Source organism: Anopheles aquasalis, chromosome Y (genome assembly GCF_943734665.1).
Source record: "Anopheles aquasalis chromosome Y, idAnoAquaMG_Q_19, whole genome shotgun sequence".
Lineage (NCBI taxonomy): Eukaryota > Metazoa > Arthropoda > Insecta > Diptera > Culicidae > Anopheles > Anopheles aquasalis.
In genome coordinates, this window is record NC_064879.1 from 3,023,044 (window position 1) to 3,040,543 (window position 17,500).

General features: G+C 51.6%; 1 protein-coding gene across 8 annotated transcripts in view; it reads right to left on the reverse strand.

Annotated features, from left to right (window-relative positions):
• LOC126579772 (high mobility group protein DSP1) overlaps window positions 1–17,500 on the reverse strand; it is a 32,364-nt gene that overhangs the window by 11,811 nt on the left and 3,053 nt on the right. The window contains exon 1 of one of the 8 annotated variants that reach the window (XM_050243363.1): window positions 8,878–9,094. The exons of 4 other annotated variants lie outside the window; for them this stretch is intronic. The gene's annotated coding sequence lies outside the window, so the exon portion shown is untranslated. Of the gene's footprint in view, window positions 1–5,331; window positions 5,601–5,803; window positions 5,828–8,877; window positions 9,095–17,500 lie in introns of those variants that run through there. 3 more of the 8 variants (XM_050243365.1, XM_050243366.1, XM_050243364.1) reach the window with 3 other exon arrangements.

Here is a 17,500-nt window from a genome sequence, read left to right on the forward strand (position 1 = left end):
CGCTTTATTGGTACCCTTTTTCCGGATGGTCCATCCTTCCAGGACACCGGGGAGCCTTGGTATCCCTACACATTCCCCTGCGCTCTTCTTTTTTTTTCTCCATTATCATAAGATTGCTTCGGGCTGGGCGTGCGAGCCAGCGAACTAGAGAAAAATATGGAACGTTAGAGATAGATACAGACAGACAGAGAGAGAGAGAGGAGAGAGAGAGAGAGAGAGAGCATCGATTTAGTGGTGTGTGCGGGAACGGCGAAACCAAAACCGCGCACGAGCAAAATGGTGGCCCGGAAAAGCACACGGTGCTCCTTCCCTCGGCGGAGCCAAGCCTGAGAAAAAGAGGTATAGGGGATGGGTTGCCAGGACTTCCATTAAAACTTAAATACACTTCGCTGCATCCGGACGAAAAGCGTCATTCGGGAGGAAGGAAGTGGGCATTGGATTTTATTTCTTCAAAATTATTGTGAAAGAAGAAAAAAACAAAACCCTCCCTTCCCTACAATTGAGATCGGCGGAATTATACAACCGACTGAAAGTGGATTGGCGCCGTAGGGGTTCTTTGCGCAACGACAACCTTTCTCTAGCAAAATGCATCCTACTACCATTTTCGAATTGCAGCAACATTTGTCTGCACAATCTAAAAATACTATGTGCTCTGCTCTTTAACTATCCTGATATTGGCTCGACTGGAGCCACACAATAATAACAACAATAACAACGAAAAAACCACTGCACACAAAATGGACCGAAGCCAAAAGGGCAAACTATCGAAAAGCAAAACAACAACAAACGCGATTGAGCGATTCATAAACATTAAACATTGGGAGGGCGCACCGCACACCTCCCCTTTACCGATAACTGGGGGGGAATTGTTTTGTACGTTAGCGGCAAATATAAAAGGCGGCCCCCGCCCCCCTCTCCCCCTCTCCAATGGTTTATATTTGGATAGCCGCCAGGGCAGGGCGCGCGCAGCAACACCCCATCATCATGGGTTGGAGGGTTTGTGCGGTGCGAGTGGCGGTGGGGGTTGGAAAATGATACGCGCTGTGTGAGATTAGGTAGGCGGGCGCGGAGACGGGGGGTGGTGATGGTGGTAGGCCTTGAAAAAGCGCGCGAACTCTGATCCGAAAATGTGTCTCTCGGAAATTAGTGGAAATGTAACCCACACGTCAAATGGTACACATATATCCGGCGATGGCGTTATCCAACATGGCGCTGATGGTAAGGTTTTTGTGTGGTTGGCGTTGCTGGCGCTGATGCCGCTGCTGCTGCTGCCGCAGCGGCCCGCAACCGTTCTCTTTCGCGCGCGCGTGCCTTAACGGAGAGCGGCGGGAGAGCGAGTTTTCCCACTGGGCACCACACGCACACGCGCGCTCAGTGAGGCATTTTCGGCCACACATTTTCTTGCAACTCACCGCCCCTGTTATAAGGGATGTGTCTCTCACGTACACAAGCAAGCGCCTGCACACACACCGACCAGGCCAAACCAATCTGCTCTCTTACGGCATTCGGTGGTTCCCATTTTGAGCGCCTCTATAGGAGCATAATTTAATGCCTTCGCCCTAACCTAACTAACTGGCAACATTACACCACCAGCGGACATGCTGTGGGGTATCCTTTTTTTTCCTCTTTTAGTGGCGTGAATTTCTTCCAGGATCCGTTGACCCGGAACCCCAGTTGCCCCATTCCGTGATTCACAGGGGGATTTTATTAAAAATTACTCCCTCCCGGGGCCACCGATCAATTGGTCGCGTGGTCGCATTTTCTGCCATCCCATCTTATACAGAGCAGCGACCAAGCGACCTCTCGCGCGCGCTCTGTCTCTTCTTCCGTGCAGCTGCCATTCTCCACCGCAAAATATCTTCCAATCGTTGGGGGGGGGGGGGGGGGGGGGAGCTTATCCAACGGCGTACATATACACACTCCAGCGAACGCGTTCGACCGGAAACGACTCTCCAAAAGGGAGGGTGGCGCGTAACATAAACGCACTTGGTGTGCGTCGCGTCTCTGGCTTGGTTTGGCTGTGGCCGCCGCGACGACGACACATCATGTCAGTGCACAAGGCAAGCACAATGCGCACAAGCTAACGAAAAGAAAGCCAACAAAAAGGGACAGGGGGGCAGGGGAGAAGATAAAAAAAAGAAAGAAAACACCCCATCAAAGAAAGAGAGAATCTAACGCATCTCCTCCATTGCCTCTGCCTGTACTCTTCTCCTTTTGAATGCCGACGCTCGGATCATCCCCCCCCCCCCCCCCCCCAACGGTGCGTGTGTGCGCGTGGCGTACGCGTTGGCAGGCCCACATCATATCTTGTATCCGATTGGGATCCCTCAAAGATCCGTGGATCCATCAAACAATCCTGGAACGATGCTGCCCATATCACCGTGCAGCATATATCGGGAAACAGGAATGGCTTCTTCCGGGAGGGGGATGACAGAACTTAATTCAATTAAAGAACCGCCTGCCTCTCTGGACGCTCTGGTCTATATCCAATCAGCTTCAACAAAAAAAAAAAACACGCACACAATCACAATGCGTGCGCAGTGCCCTCCTCTCGTGTGCCTGACGCTGGACGCCGCTGGACGTATCGCAACGCAGGACTCGCAAGCGGCTGCTGCTGCTGCTCCGGGGTGCTTGGCACACCAGCCCGCGCGCCGGCTCTTTCCATATAGGTGAGAGTGTATGCAGGAGACTAAAAGACAGAATAAAATCATCATACAATACGAGAGGGCACTAGAAAAAAAAAAACACGCAAAGACTTCCGGTTTTTTGGTCCAAGGTCCACCGCCAGGCCAGGCAGGCCAGGCAAACAAAAGCATGCACACGCTGCATTTGCTTCCACCAAACAAATGCAAACATGATCGCTTGATCGATGAGAGGCTGTGTGGCTGGAGCGCGACAGAGAGAAAGGGGACACCGCCACACGTTCACTATTGTTTCACACGCGCCTGACCCATAGCTGTGTGCGTGCGTGCGTGCGTGCGTGCGTGCGTACGTGCATGCATGCGTGTGTCACAATGCTTTCGTCGCGAGCGTTGACATTTGTGGTGAGGTTGATTGTGGCGAGGTGGCTGCTGCTGCTGCTGCTGCTGTGCCTGGGAGGCCCGCTTTGCCGCACAACGAACTGACGTCGCGCGCCGGAATAAGCACATACACCTGGTGTTTCATACACCAAAACCAACAGATAACGAATGACGTGTTATTGTTTTTTTCTGTTTTCTTCTTTGGCCCAAAAAGCTGAACTCGCGTGGCTTGCTAGGCGTTGAAGACCGTTTGAGCGCGGTTTGGTTGATAGAGAGAGAGAGCAGAACGCAGCAGTGCACGGCGACGGCAACCGACGACGGTGATGATGGCGATGAAGAGACATACGCACGCACGCACGCACGCATCAGACGTGATGTAGCCAAAGGCTAATAACAATAACGTGAGACGGGGGGGGGGGGGGGGGGGTACACGATCACAATGGCATAAAGGAGGAGCATAAAGAGCATACCCCCACCGACAGAGACAGAGCGAGAGAGCAACAACACAGCGGCCGCGCGTCAACTCGCGGTGAAGAAAAGTTCGCCATTTTTGTTCCACCGCGCGGTGAGGCGCGGCTTCGTTCTTGCCAGGAGGATGGGCTCTGGGTCGCGGCGCGGCTCCTGTGGGGCATCCATGCTGCCTGGCATGCTGTGGCCACGAAGCTCTGTGCGCATACTGACAGCAATGATGATGATGATGATGGTGATGGTAGTGGTGAGATGGCGGCTGGCACGAACCCCTTCGAGTGACGCGGGACTTCTTCTTCCTTCCAATCCCCTCCCCCCTCTCTCCTTCGTCATACCAAGCCACTAGGAATGGGGAGAAGGCTGCCACATCGGAGAGAGAAATTAAAAAAAAAACCCCCCCGATGGACACGTCGTCTCCGGAGGATCTGGGATCTGGCTTTTCTTCACCGAGCGCCGTCTTTCTCGTTGCAAATTTTCCAAAATTTTCCAACCAGAGAAGATCGTTGGACGTGTGTTTGTTTATGGTGTGTTGGTGTGTTGGCCATGGCAAGATAGTTGGCCAGTTGGCTGCGAACCAAGCAGAGAGAGAGAGAGAGAGAGTGAGAGAGAGAGAGAGTGAGAGAGAGAGAGAGTGAGAGAGAGAGAGAGAGAGGCACACGAACCGAGAGCGTACCAACACACAGCAGGCACAGCAACGGCTCCCAACTTATGTATTTCCTCCTTCCCTTCCCTTCCCTTCCGACACCATGGCCTCCCCAACTACTTCCCTTTTTCTGTCTTCCATCGATCGACCAACTACTCTCCCAACATCCACCTCCCCCATTCCATGAGCAGACTGGATTGCTCGCATACTCTTCTTCCTTCCCATCGTCATCTTCTACGCATCTTGGGAAAAGTGACCGTGTGATGATGGCGCAGCGCCGAGGTATAAAGAAGCAGAAGAAGCAGCGCGGATCCTCTATCTTTCGCTCTCAAATTTTCATATCCCCCACCCCGTCTCATGATCTGCCCCTTTTTTCACCTTCACTCCTTCTTTTGATGCTGATTCTCTCGATTATGCTCAGCCATTTCTGGTGGTCTGCTGCTGGGGTAGTGTGTGCCTTGGCTGTGGCTAAATTAGCCAAGATTAGAAGCTGATGCTGATTGTAGAAACGCGTTGGGATTTAACACCACTACTCAGCCCCCCCCCCCCTCCCTCTCCCCAGCTAGTATGAGCAGGCGAGCGAGTTAGTGAGTGAGCGAGAAGGAGTGAGCAAGCGTGCGTGCGCGCGCGCGCGCGCATTTTCTGTTGCTCTACAGATTTCCTCGTTTTTTATCCACGATTTCGATCGCTGAATGTGGAAACCTTGAACACTACCAGCTCTTCTTTCTCTCTCTGTCTCTCTCAACAAAAAAAAAAGGAAACTCTTTTTGGAAACATCCGAGAAAACACCCCAGGTTTTCCTCCGGTTGACCCGAGTGTACTCGCATCCCCCTCCCCCCCCCCCCCCCCCCCCCCATCGTTTGACCCAACAGACACGACGCAGCGCACCAGTCGCGCGAGGAATCCGGATCACGCGTACACCACAGACACACAGGACACACATACACACAAGCGCGCGTGCACCAAGCGGCCACATACACATTGTTCGCACGCACGCACGCCAGTAGCCGCCTCATGGTTTCATTGTTTCTAACGCAAAAAAAAACCACTAGAAAAATAACTCGGACTCGTTTGTTGAAAATGCGAGGGGGGGGGGGGGGAGAAAAAGGGGTACAGGAGAGTTCACTACGGGGCGATGGCGGCTGCGTCCGATTTGTAAGATTCGTCCGAGGACACTACACACTACTTTTTGGCTTGTACTTTTCTTTTTCCCGCACGGTTGATGATGTTGGCGGCCAGTTTCGACCAGTTCCAGGAGGTTTGTGCTGATGGCAGGAACACACCGAGCCACACACACACACACACGGGCGAGGGGAGCGCGACGGGTAGGCAGGCAGGGTGGTGCACAACAAACACGTCCAAGCGCGTTCCGAAGGTGAAACTGTCTGCCGGAATGGAAGCAGGCCAAAAGCACCGCTGGTCAGGCCAGGCTCAGCGGGCAGCCCACGCCGTTGTTGTGTCCCGTATGTGTGTGTGTGTGCGCGCGCGTGTGTGTGTCCTCCGGATGCGCCCTGCTGTACCCGAAAACCAAAAAGAAAAACACTGGTGCACGCAGCGCGCTCTGTGTGACCCAAAGCCGAACCGACGAAACCACCACACCACGTTCACCACAGAGAGAGCCACACAGTCAGTCAGGTCGGCCGCAGCAGCAGCAGCGACTTTTGCGATTTACCTTTGCCAAACGTACACGCGGTTGTGGTTCGCGTCGGTTTTTCATTCGCGCCGTTGTGCGGCGACAGAGTGCGGCGGTGTCTCATCCGGTACCCACTCACTTCGGTCGGCGGCACTCACGGCGTTTCTCACCGACGCTGTGTACCACACGGTATGAATAAGAAGAGAGCAGAATAAAAAAAAAACGTGCTGGTACGCATGCTGGTGTTCGTGCGCTCCCCGATCTCTCTCTCTCTCTCTGCTGGCAATGAAGTCGCAATTTCCTATGAAATTACGAGAAAAGAAACCAAACTCATACAGGCAAACGCCGGAGAACAATCGGATGCGCCCACACTCACACCAGCCAACGAGCGGGCGAGCGAGCGAGCGCGTGCCAACTTCCCAAGAAGGCACAAAAAGCGAACACTCACTTGGCTTGCGCCGTGCACGCATCGTACAACAATTTTGCTCCGCAAAACGCGCTTCGGCTTGTGCCAGCGCGGCCACCGCGGTGAGGACACCACGGTATGGCGTCTTTGACGCGCGCACGCCTCAACAGACTGAGTGCCTGAGGCACCGAAGGAGCCCATCTCTCACTCTCTGGCCCGCTCCCTTCAGCAATGAGAGAGAGAGAGTTCGCTTGCCGAGACGGCGGCCACGCAGCAAATTGAAATGCGTACTTGCTGCGCTGTCTCTTTCTTTGTAGCTCGCTAGCCCTTGCGACTTCCGCTGGGTATAACACGGAGCGCGCGCTGCTCTCCGCTCATTGCTTTTTCGTGGCACACACATCACACATCCACAAACGGACGCTTGGTACATGCGCCATTGGGATGGGAGGCGGGGTGCTGCTGGGGTTCAATGCTTCTTCCAATGTACAATGGCGACTCTCTCAACGCGCGCGCGCGCGCGCGCAAGCGAGCGCTCGCTCACCAGCACTTACACCCACAAACACAGAGGTACGCTTGCGACCGCAGGCACGCACACAAATATGTTTCGTTAACGATCGTTTTAAAATTCTCGCTACTCCCCGCCGTTCAACATGATTCTCCGTGGCTCCCCCTCTTTTGTTTTTTATCCTCGGTTTCCCTTTTCCCGTGACACGCAGCGTCCGTTGCTAGCGTTTTAATTGTTTTGCACACTCTCGTGCAACGGATAAATCGATATAAATCGAGCTCGGAGTCGGCGGCGGCGCACATTCGCGTGTGTGAACTACCACCACCCGCCACCTATCCGTTTTCCGACCATTCTTCTCCCTCTCTCTTTTTCCCACACACAGTCAAAGCCGCATCGCGCGCGCACCCGTGTGTCTGTGCGACATAGAGAAAAACGCTGAACTGCTGCGTGCGGTGCGATGCGGTGTGTGGAGGAAAACCGAACGGATATCGGCCAAATTTCCATCATCGGAATTTTATGGCGTTCTTAGCCAAGGATAAAGGCAAAAAAAAAATAAGAAAAGAAAAACAAAGAGATTTTCGCGAGTTAGGAATGTCATATACAGGAGAGCCACGAGGGCACGGCCAGCCAGGGGCCCGCCAGAGGCTTTTATCGAAAACGGAGGAGACCGCCACAAAAAACCGCGAGAGGTCGTGGCGTATATATATATATATATATATATATATATATATATATATATATATATATATATATATATATATATATATATATATATATATATATATATATATATATATATATATATATATATATATATATATATATATATATATATATATATATATATATATATATATATATATATATTCGCCCGCATCGCAGTATGGCGCCCAGGACTGGCTGACCTCTCTTCCCTTTGTGTTGTGTGTATGGCGGCCACCAAACCACCACACACCGCGCGGCCGCGATCGATCATCTGGTCCACGGATGGAAAAACTGATGCCGCCGGCCGCTTGCGAACCTGCCCCGTTACCTCGCCTCACACATCCGTAGTAGATTAGAACGTTTGAGTAATGGGATTATTCCATTTGTGTAAAAGGATGGCAACATTGCGTAAAAAATACTGCCTGCCAGCGGGAATGCGGCGGCGTGCACATGCTGATGCATCCACCGGTGAAAGACGCTATAAACCTACAAACGCCAGGGCCTCGTTCCTGGACGTCCTCTGGGCGGCCTAGGGTGGTAACCGGCCTAATCCATCTCTCCATTCGAAAACGGAGGTGCCCAAAAAATACTACTATTGCCGGAAAACTGCAAATCTTCTAGGGTTTTTGGTAAGGAACACCCTCCCGAAAAAAATACTGGCAGGAAATGCACAACCAACAACATCATAAATGAGTATCCTCGATGTTGGAGACATCGGCCAGAGATCCCTTTTTTCGGGGGAGGTGTGCTGGGTCTGACGCTCTCCATCAACACACACACACCCACCAACGAAAACAATCGGAATGCTGGGGGGACTGGAGGCTAATCGATAGGAGACGAAGCGGAGGACGGGAGGTCATTGTGTTGTTTTTCGTCCTTTCTTTAAAAAAAAAAAAAAAAAACAACTACTTGGTACCACGGACAGCGGGTTGGGGGAGGTGCGTGCGATGGGCGCGCGAAAATGGATAGGTGTTGAAGGTCCTGACGAGATGGCGGGGGCAGGTATTTAAGGGATCATCATCGCACGCCAGGCAGATGAAAAGCAAGTACAAAAAAAAAAAAAAAAGGAACTACAACGACAAAATGGGGATGGGGTTAAGGGATGTATGGGCGCCCGGGGGAGGGGGGATGGTGTCCTGGGGGTAGGCAAAAATGAAGAGAGATCAATCGCGCGCACCCTCACACACAATAAACACACGAACGAACCACACGGTTGGCGGGGAGGGGGGGGGGTGAGAGATCAACATCAGCAACAACAACAACACACATACGCGCGGGTAAGGGGGTAACAACATCACTAGAGGAGAGGAGGGATGGTGGGCAGGGCACAGCGGCGCATAGGCAACACACCACCACCCACCCGCCATCCCTCACCCAACAAACCGTCCAAAAACCCACCGTCCATCCATCCAACCAACCAACCGACCGACCGACCGAACGGAGAGCTTGCCTTTTTGTGCCCAGAGGGATCGCGGGGAATTGTGCCTGTTCCTCTACCAATAATATGCTGCTGCTGCTGCTGCTATGGTTGCTGGTTGCGGCTTCTACTGCTGCTTGCTGCTTGCTGCTTGCTGCTGCTGGCTAGCGTACACTCCACTCACTGTATGATAGGAAAATACGCTTCGCGCATCACAAACGCAACCGAAGGAGGGCAAGGAAAAAACGGCTCTGCTGGCTTGGGTCGGCCACAGGCCCGGGACCCGGGGCTCCGGGGTTCGGGCATCGCATCACCGCCTGCCGCCCGCCTGCCTGCCTGCCTGCCTGGCAGCCGCCGCTGCTTCTTCGCACCCCACCACCCCGGGAACCGTACAAACGCGGCAGGCAGGAGGGCACGGGAAGAGAGACAGAGGGACAGAGAGGGTAGGTAGGAAGATATCCCTCTCCCTCTGCGGGTTTCATGCGCACACCATAGCCTTTCTCTTTGCTCTTTCTTGTTGCTGTTTTTTTCCCCTCCCTCTTCCTCCACCTTGCCTCATTCCATTCTTCTTTTTTCTTTTCCTTCCACCATTCCTGCTGCGCTAGTTATTCCCCTTTCTGTTTTGTCGTGTCTCTCGCTGCTACTACTTGCTATCCTTTTTCTTCACCCACTCCGGCCGCTATATGCCCGTTGGCCCTCTTTCTCTTTCGCTCTCTTTTTTGTTGTTTCAGCAGCGCTGAGTGTGTGTGTGTGTGTGTGTTGGATGTGTGCTTTTATATAGAAGGTAGATGCGTCAGTTTGCGTGCGTAAGCGGGTGCGCAGATGCCAGGATCGGAACCAGGACCGAAAGGAAGGGTGGGGGGGGGAGGAGCGGAGCGGCCACCTCGGGCGACTCTTTTTGAGCGGCAAATTCCGAATTTAGGAAAAGCAACAAAAAAAAGAGATACAAATTTATACAAATGTGTATATAGAAATCCGGAGCCCGAGCTCCTCATAACACAACTACCAGCAAATGGCGCAAAATGGCGTTCCGCTCTTCTGCCGGCCTGTGGAGCTCACTCTCACCGTACGCATTCGGTACGAGAAGAGAGCTCCCACACATACCAGTGACACGTACGGAGCAGCTCTACAAACAATCGCCCAATGTGACACACCATAGCGCACCGCGGTGCTTTAGCCGACCGCCGGCCCGAGAGGCCCTCGCTTCTGCTGCCAGCACAGCAAGGCGGCCGGTCTGCCTGCCTGCCTGCCTGCCTGCCTGATATGATTGCTACAAAACCGACAAACCGAAGATCGAAAAGTCCCAACTAATCACGGCCGCCTAGCCGCAATTCGCGCTCATTCCGTCGATGGCAACCGTGCGAGACTGAGCTCGTGCAACTCCTGGGCACCGTGGTCTACAAGCAACCGGAATTCAATACCGCCTCTTACTACTCAAACATGTCCGAAACGTCAGAGGTTGTCAACTGACATTGGCAAGGTGGTGCACGTCGAGATCGATACCAACGCACGAGGCAAAAGCTGAATTGTTGTAGTACCCCTAATACTCCATATTTCCTACATTTGGCTACAGCCCTACTGCTGGTGAAAATAAAGCAAACAAAACGGAACAGGCGCCATGAAGCGTTCGCTCTTCTGCCATATTGGCATTCGCGTTGTTATTTCAAAGGTGCTTTTGTTGTGTCGTTTTCGTGTACGTCCATTTCCTGACGTATGCGCGCTTTGAAATAACCTACAGGATTTGGTGGACAATGAGTCTGTCCAGAGGGGAAAGGGGGGGTGCCGACAAGGAAACGGTCGATGTGTCGCAATGTGGTGAGCGATAGCATTTTATGCGTTTCCGCTTGAAATGCCGAAACCGAAGAAAAAAAAATATGCCCGTTCCGGCCCTACAAAGTGAGGAGAATTTTGCTTAAGCTGCGGCGTCCTGTTTGAGTGCCGGGAAGGAGGTCTCATTTTCCAACCGAGCACGCACTTACACACGGTCAATCGCTACCACAGCGCACACATACCAACTCACGCACGCACGCTCTCTCCCTCTATCTCTCTCGTTCTAGGCTGCTCCGATTCCAAACATGCCGCACGCAGCCGCATCTCGGCACGTAGGCAAAATCGATATACCGAGCAGAAAATGAGAGTACTAAAAACCAAAGCATAAAAATTTAAAAAAAAAGTACAAGGAAAAGCATCTTTTTTTTTTTCGTTTATTTTCCAAGCTCCAAGGACCAACAAAACACTAGATCCGCGGTTCGCCCTATCGAAAGGCAGAGGCAAGCAGCAAGGCGCTTAGCGGACCGTGTCGTTACGCTCGGATACTCGGGCAGGTGCAGCCATTTTGGGGCAGAATGGCTTGATATTTTATTTAAAAAAATTAGAATATCGAGAGAAAACAGTGAATGTATTTGTGTGTTTGTAAAGTAGAAAGAGAGAGAGAGAGAGAGAAACAACGCACTCTTTCTCATGCTCAGTTCGGTCAAACCCCGGGGAACGCACGAGAACGGGTTACGTTGCCTCTCACCTCCTCGCAGGACTACGACGCCGTTGATGGTGGCGATGGTATTTTTTGAGGACTTCAATCACTAATTAATCACAGCCCATATTCGGCCATACCAAAGAAATGAGATGGTGGCGTTCCGTTTAACAACAAGCACTCCGGTGTTTTTTTTTTTCTTTTTTATTGAGCAATCCGGTGACGCTCCATTCCAAAAGCGTCACTCTCGTCGTTCAATTCGTTCGAACGCGCGCTGTTCTTGAGTGTGTTGGCGAGGGCGAGCACCCTAACGCACACACAACGGACAAGTGCTGACTCTTCTCTATTTCCTCTCGCTAGCATCGATCGTTTGTTGGTGGCGTTGGCGGTGGGGCGGGCATCGTTGTTCACCTGCTTCCCGTGCCATCTCTTACGCGATTCGCTCATTTACGTCATCCTGCTGCTGCGCAGTATTCAGTCAACGTAACCAACCGCAAGTAGAAAACACGGTTCGGTCGCGGAGGAGCGGAGGAGCCGCGCACCCTCACCGCACTCTTTTCCCGGTAGAACCGCGTCATCGCTCCCATGCACCAACACTACGGAAACGGAACCGACAGCCGCTACACCACCACATAGCACCACCCGGGTGGTTCAAGCGTTTGAGCGTTAAATGCGCATGTGAAAAACGGGTTCTCGTTGGCAGATCACTGTGCGGAGCCGGCCCCGTCCCTTGTTTGCCCGTCAGCCCCGCTACACCGTACGCTTCCCCCTCCCCAGCAGTGGAAAAGAGTTCAAATCTCCCGACGAGTTTCGTTGGATATTTTTTTTTATTGCATTTTGATTTTTTCAAAATTATAAACTATCTTCTATTAATTTTAGGCACGCACACACGCTGTAGAATCTCGTTGGTGACACGATGATGAGCAGAACGAGCCATGTTGATTTTATGCAACGTGCATTAGTTAAACAATCGATGGATGAGTGCACACCTTGACAAGATTGTTAAATTTATTAATTTAAATTTACAAAAGCAAACGAACACACTGCTTTCCCGGGGAAGCGGGCGCAACACCCAACAACAACAGACGAGCGTGTACCCCCGTAGCCGGTACTAACTCAAAGTAGCAGGATTCATTTTTGCTGAAACATTCCATCGGCCGCTCGGTCGCCATAACCTCGCTTCAGGTTATTGCCTGCTGGTCTTTCCCTCTTTTGTCCTCTCCCCTGTGTGTTTCTCCTTCTTTCTAGTACAACCGGCCCCTTGATCCGCATCACCACTCCATCCATCCCTTGCCGTGCACTACGCATCCCGCAGTACATAATGGAGTACATAACCTACACTATCCAACAGAAACTCACTCACACCATTATTATCCCGCACACAACGATGCGTGCGAGCGTGTAAGTAGGACACACACGTGCACTGGGAATGGTGAGAGAGATAGTAGCGAAAAAAACCAGAGAGAAAAAGAGAGAGAAACGTTTTTGAGTGTCTCTGGACACTCCGCCGGGATTGGGTAGCGAACAACATAATCTGGCGACATGCACGCGGAACCACTGCTCCGCTCTCTGCTTCTGACCTCTGTAGAACGGAATGGCGTCCCCTTCCTCATTAACCCTTTATTCCCTCTAACGAAACATAACCAGGAGAAGGCGCAGCGATTTGTTTGGGGAGTTTATTAGACAATGCGCATACACATGCGATAAGAAGCGCAGGATAACTACGACAACAATAATCATAAAAAACACAGTAGTATCTTGATCGATGAAAACGTGTCCTGCCAGCAACGACAACGGTGATCCTTTTTGCCTTGAGTGTTCCAGCGTTGGAGAGCGAAAGAGAGAGAAAAAAAGAGAGAGATGCAACCGAGTGAGACAGAAAGAGGGAGAGAGCTTTCAGCGTGCTAGTGACGGCGATTTTCCAAATCAAACCGAGCTTTCGTGAGCCGCCAGAAAGCTTTGATCCTGCGTTGGCGTGCTGCTGCTGCGATGTTGCCCTGCAGCGCACAAACCGTGAAAGCTTTTGGGAGTTCTGCCGCTATCCCATTATGCCCTCTTTATCTCTCTTGCTAGGGGTCACGGAAAGGAAAAAATATGGAGTCATGGTTCAGGCATGCAGACGGCAGTTCCTGTGCGCTGCCGAGCCCCAGTCCCCACAACGCCCACAATCCCCCCCCCCCCCCCCCCCCCGTCATGGGGTAACACCCGCCACACTCTGCCACCCAAAATGGTCGACGGCCAATCGCTAGGAAGTGCGCGCCTCGGTGGCTCAGGGACAGCAATCGATGATTGGTGGTTCCGGTACATTACTGTGGCATATCCTCCGATCCATCTCACTCTTTCTCACTTTCGCTTTCCTGCTCACTCTTGGGCTCCCCAGGTAGGTAGGCGCAGAATCGTCGACAACTAATCGATCGATAAAATCGGCTTTCATTTTGTGCTCGGACGCACCCCGCTTGCTCCGAAAGGCGTTTAACGCAGTAGCAGCGACGTATATCACCAGGACATACGTTCGCTCTCTCTCTCTCTCCTTCTCTCCTTCTCTTTTGCTCACTCTTTTCGCCATCTTCATCGAGCGTAATCATTTGAACTTCGGAAGAATATAACAATCCCAGTCCAGTGTTGCGAGCATCAAACAGGACAGCGCAATCGAAGCATAAATGCACGGGTGTGTGCGTCTGCTTGGGGACTGTTTCCCGCTCAAAAACCGAAGCTATATGCTATGCGACATTGCGTAGCTTGCTTGCCTTGCTTAGCTCCCGGACTAAAAACAAAAAAAACGATCCAAGAATGGCAAACTTCGCTGATGATGTTGCTCAAGATGAAGGAGTTTGCGCCTGAGAGAGAAATAGAAAAAGAAAGAAAGAAAGGGAGAGAGAGAAATAAAGAATGAGAGAGAGAGAGAGAGAGAGAGAGAGAGAGAGAGAGAGAGAGAGCGCACAGGCGACAGGAGCGGTGAAAAATGCGCGCGAAAACGTTTGATACGAGCGGGAAAAGCAGTAACGGTGGCGGCGCGGGGCCCAACTGACCACTATGGTGTGCGTATGCTGCTGCTCCGTGACAAGGGGATCGCTCCCCAAAAGTATACAGGGGAGCAGCATCTTCCACCGTACCAGGTAATCATCAGTTAATATAAGAAAATGGGCAAAAAGGAACAGCATCCCCCCCCCCGAAACATGCTTATAACAACCAAGGCCCCCCGTTTGCGCTTGTGCTGGACAGAGCGAAAGGCAGGCGTAGGTAAAGATAAAAGGTCGAGAAGGGGGGGGGGGGTGGTTTAGGCAGAATAGGGGACGCTTCCGTGCGGGAGCGCACGCAGCACCGGCCGAATTTATGTCGCAGCAGCATCGTCGCGATACAGAAAGTGTTGCGCTCACCACGAATTGCGTTGTGCAACATACGCACGACGGCGCGAGCGCGCCAATACCTTGGTTGGTATAGAGGGTGCGAAGAGCAAAACGCGGCATCGGCGGTGGCGACTCGGGGCTACCAAAGAGACCCCGGAGACACGCAACACACCATCAACCGGGGAGCCGCGTAGTGCCCCCGGGTAATGATGATGACGGTGCGTTAAGAAGACGGTTCGCGCCCGCGCGCTTGTGTGTGGGTGTGTGTGCGAGAGAGAGAGAGAGAGAAGGGGGAGATATCGAAAAAAAAAAGAAATAAGGGAACATAGGCATGGCAGGTAGCATTTTCTTGGCGGGAGACTGTGTCTTGGGATTAGGATGATGGTTCTGTGTCTTCTGCCAAAAACCCCTTGCCGAGAAAATTCCCCTCTAGCAGCACTCCACCGGCAGCTAACGCAAGTTTGAGACTCCACGGCCTCCTCCTGGTTGTGTGGTTCCGTCATGGATCCGGCGACCACTTCACCTTCACACATCCTCTACGACGCACCGTTATCGACGCGAAAATGCATCGCTTCACCTGGTTGTTTGGCGGTATCGCCAGTCCAGAGTGTCTCTTGTTATCATCCAACATGAAGAATTGCTGCATTCGCTGGAACGTGCCCTTTTGGATTAGAGCCCGATCGTCAGCAGTTTTACGTGATGCGCGCCGAGGTGTCCGAATGGTCCTGTCGGCGGTTCGGCCGAGAACCGAGAAAGGTGTGCATCTCGCACAAGGGCGCAATAATACACGCTCGTCGGGGTGCTTGCATCAAATTACACCATGCGGATAGAGCGGATTCCTGACGCAGGCTTAACACACCGGGCATACCGGGTCTGCGCACTGTGGGAAACATGGAAAGCGTACTTGTGGATATCGTGGGGTCGCCATAGAGCGACGGGGAAGGGGGCACATGACACTACTGCCAGGTAAGCGTAAATGCTTGGGGAGCTCTCTCTCTCTCCCTGGTGGAGGATAGAAGCTACGGCATTTACAGCTTGCCCTTAAAGTCAATCAGCTCCAGTAGAGTAAAGTGGGGCAAGAGTGCGCACTTAACTTTTAACTCGCCGTATTTCTCTAAGGAAAGAAGTGGTCGTCCTGTTAGCTACACCAAATGAAAGTATGGGTTTGTAGCTTAAAATTGTGGAACAAAATTTTTTGATCGTACTCATACATCTTGTTAAAAATGCATATTAGGCAAAAATAAAAAATGCGCACTCTTGCCCCACCATTGGGGCAAGAGTGCGCATACGAAATCAAACCTCATCGATGTGCAAAACTGGTCGGAGTGTGAAGTCTAGAGTAAATATAGGCCATTATTGAAGAATACATTCATTTATTTAATAGAAAAATACTTTTTTCTAATAAAAAAAAATTTCATGACAAATGAAAAAAAAAAATTATTCATCTCTTCAATTCAATTTAATTCAATCATCTTTTTGGCGGATGTTTTCGCGTTTATAGGCACAATTCAACACACTCTGAAAGCATTCTCGGCATTTTTGCGACAAAAGAACAACCACAACACTCTTGCGCACTGCGCACTCTTGCCCCATAGTGCCGTTTTGAGAAAAATTGTAAAATACTAAAATATCAGTCCGTATTTCGGAATGAAGTTTTCAGCATTTGATTCTACCTTAATTAAGGAGTCTTTGTGACTTATGTAGCGTAGCATGAGAAAATGTTAACGAAATGAGAGGGTGTTTTCAAACAAACATTAAATAATATGCAAATCGCGAAAACTACAATTTACTGCATTTCTTCGTTGTTATTTATTCAATCCAAAAGAAAAAACACGCCACTACATGACCTTTCGAACAAGTAGAGTGTTGTAAGTTGCGGTGCTACCGTTTTCTAGAAATGACTGGTGCGCACTCTTACCCCACTTTACTCTAGTAAATGCCAAAACAAAAAAAATGCCGCTTCACGAAAGTCCGTTCCTGCAAAGGGCACAACCGAATCTAGTCTCCCAAAAACCCCGTCCTTGTACTCAATATCAGACCAGAAAAGGTTCCACGGTTGCCGCGGCATTCAGGACGATAAGAGAGCGACGAGAGCGAACCCTAGGACCGATCGTCACAGTCGTCGTGTGCTAAGCAGCCAGCAAGGACAAACACACCCGGTTCTCGAGGCGTTTTTTTTCCCCCTCTTGCAGCCGCCTATCCGGAGCTCCCAATCCAAGGCCCGCTCCAAGGCCTTGGCGGGGAAGAAAGGCCCGGGAAAAGCGGACTGTGGTGGTCGCGGATTGTCACCGATGTGGAAGGAACGCTATAGATATCGAAGAAAACGCATTACAATTCTGGGTGGATGCGCACGGACAGCAGCCATTCCAAGAAGAAGAACCCGGAACGATCCGGAGCGACCCGAAGAAGAAAAGGGCTGGGGAGAGTAAAAAGGGGGCGGGGGGGGGGGGGGGATATGTTTGATGCAGGTGGTGGTGGCTGGAGACCAATCCGAGCGCACAACGCACGGAGCGGATAGAGTGAGGCAGCTGTGTGTCTTCCCTCTCGTCTAGTGCGCAGCCCGCCCGCAAGGCCCGAGGGAATTTCCGCTCGTGGAAAATTGGATAGGGTGCGTGGCGAAAAGCGAAAAACAAAAATCGCAGCGACAGAAGAAAACAGCTAGAGCGAGAGAGCGCAAAAGCAGGGCAAGGAAGTTATAAGGAGCAGGTCCGCGGGGCGATGATGCAAAGAAAGTGAAAGCAGCCTTCCACCACCTTTTCCCATTGTTCATGCTGCTGCTGCTGCTGCCAGTGCTTCGTCCTGACGAACTTATAACCAGGAGCGCATTGTGTACAAACACAACAACTCAAAACCATGGGCGGAAAATCGAGACCCTGCGCGGATGGA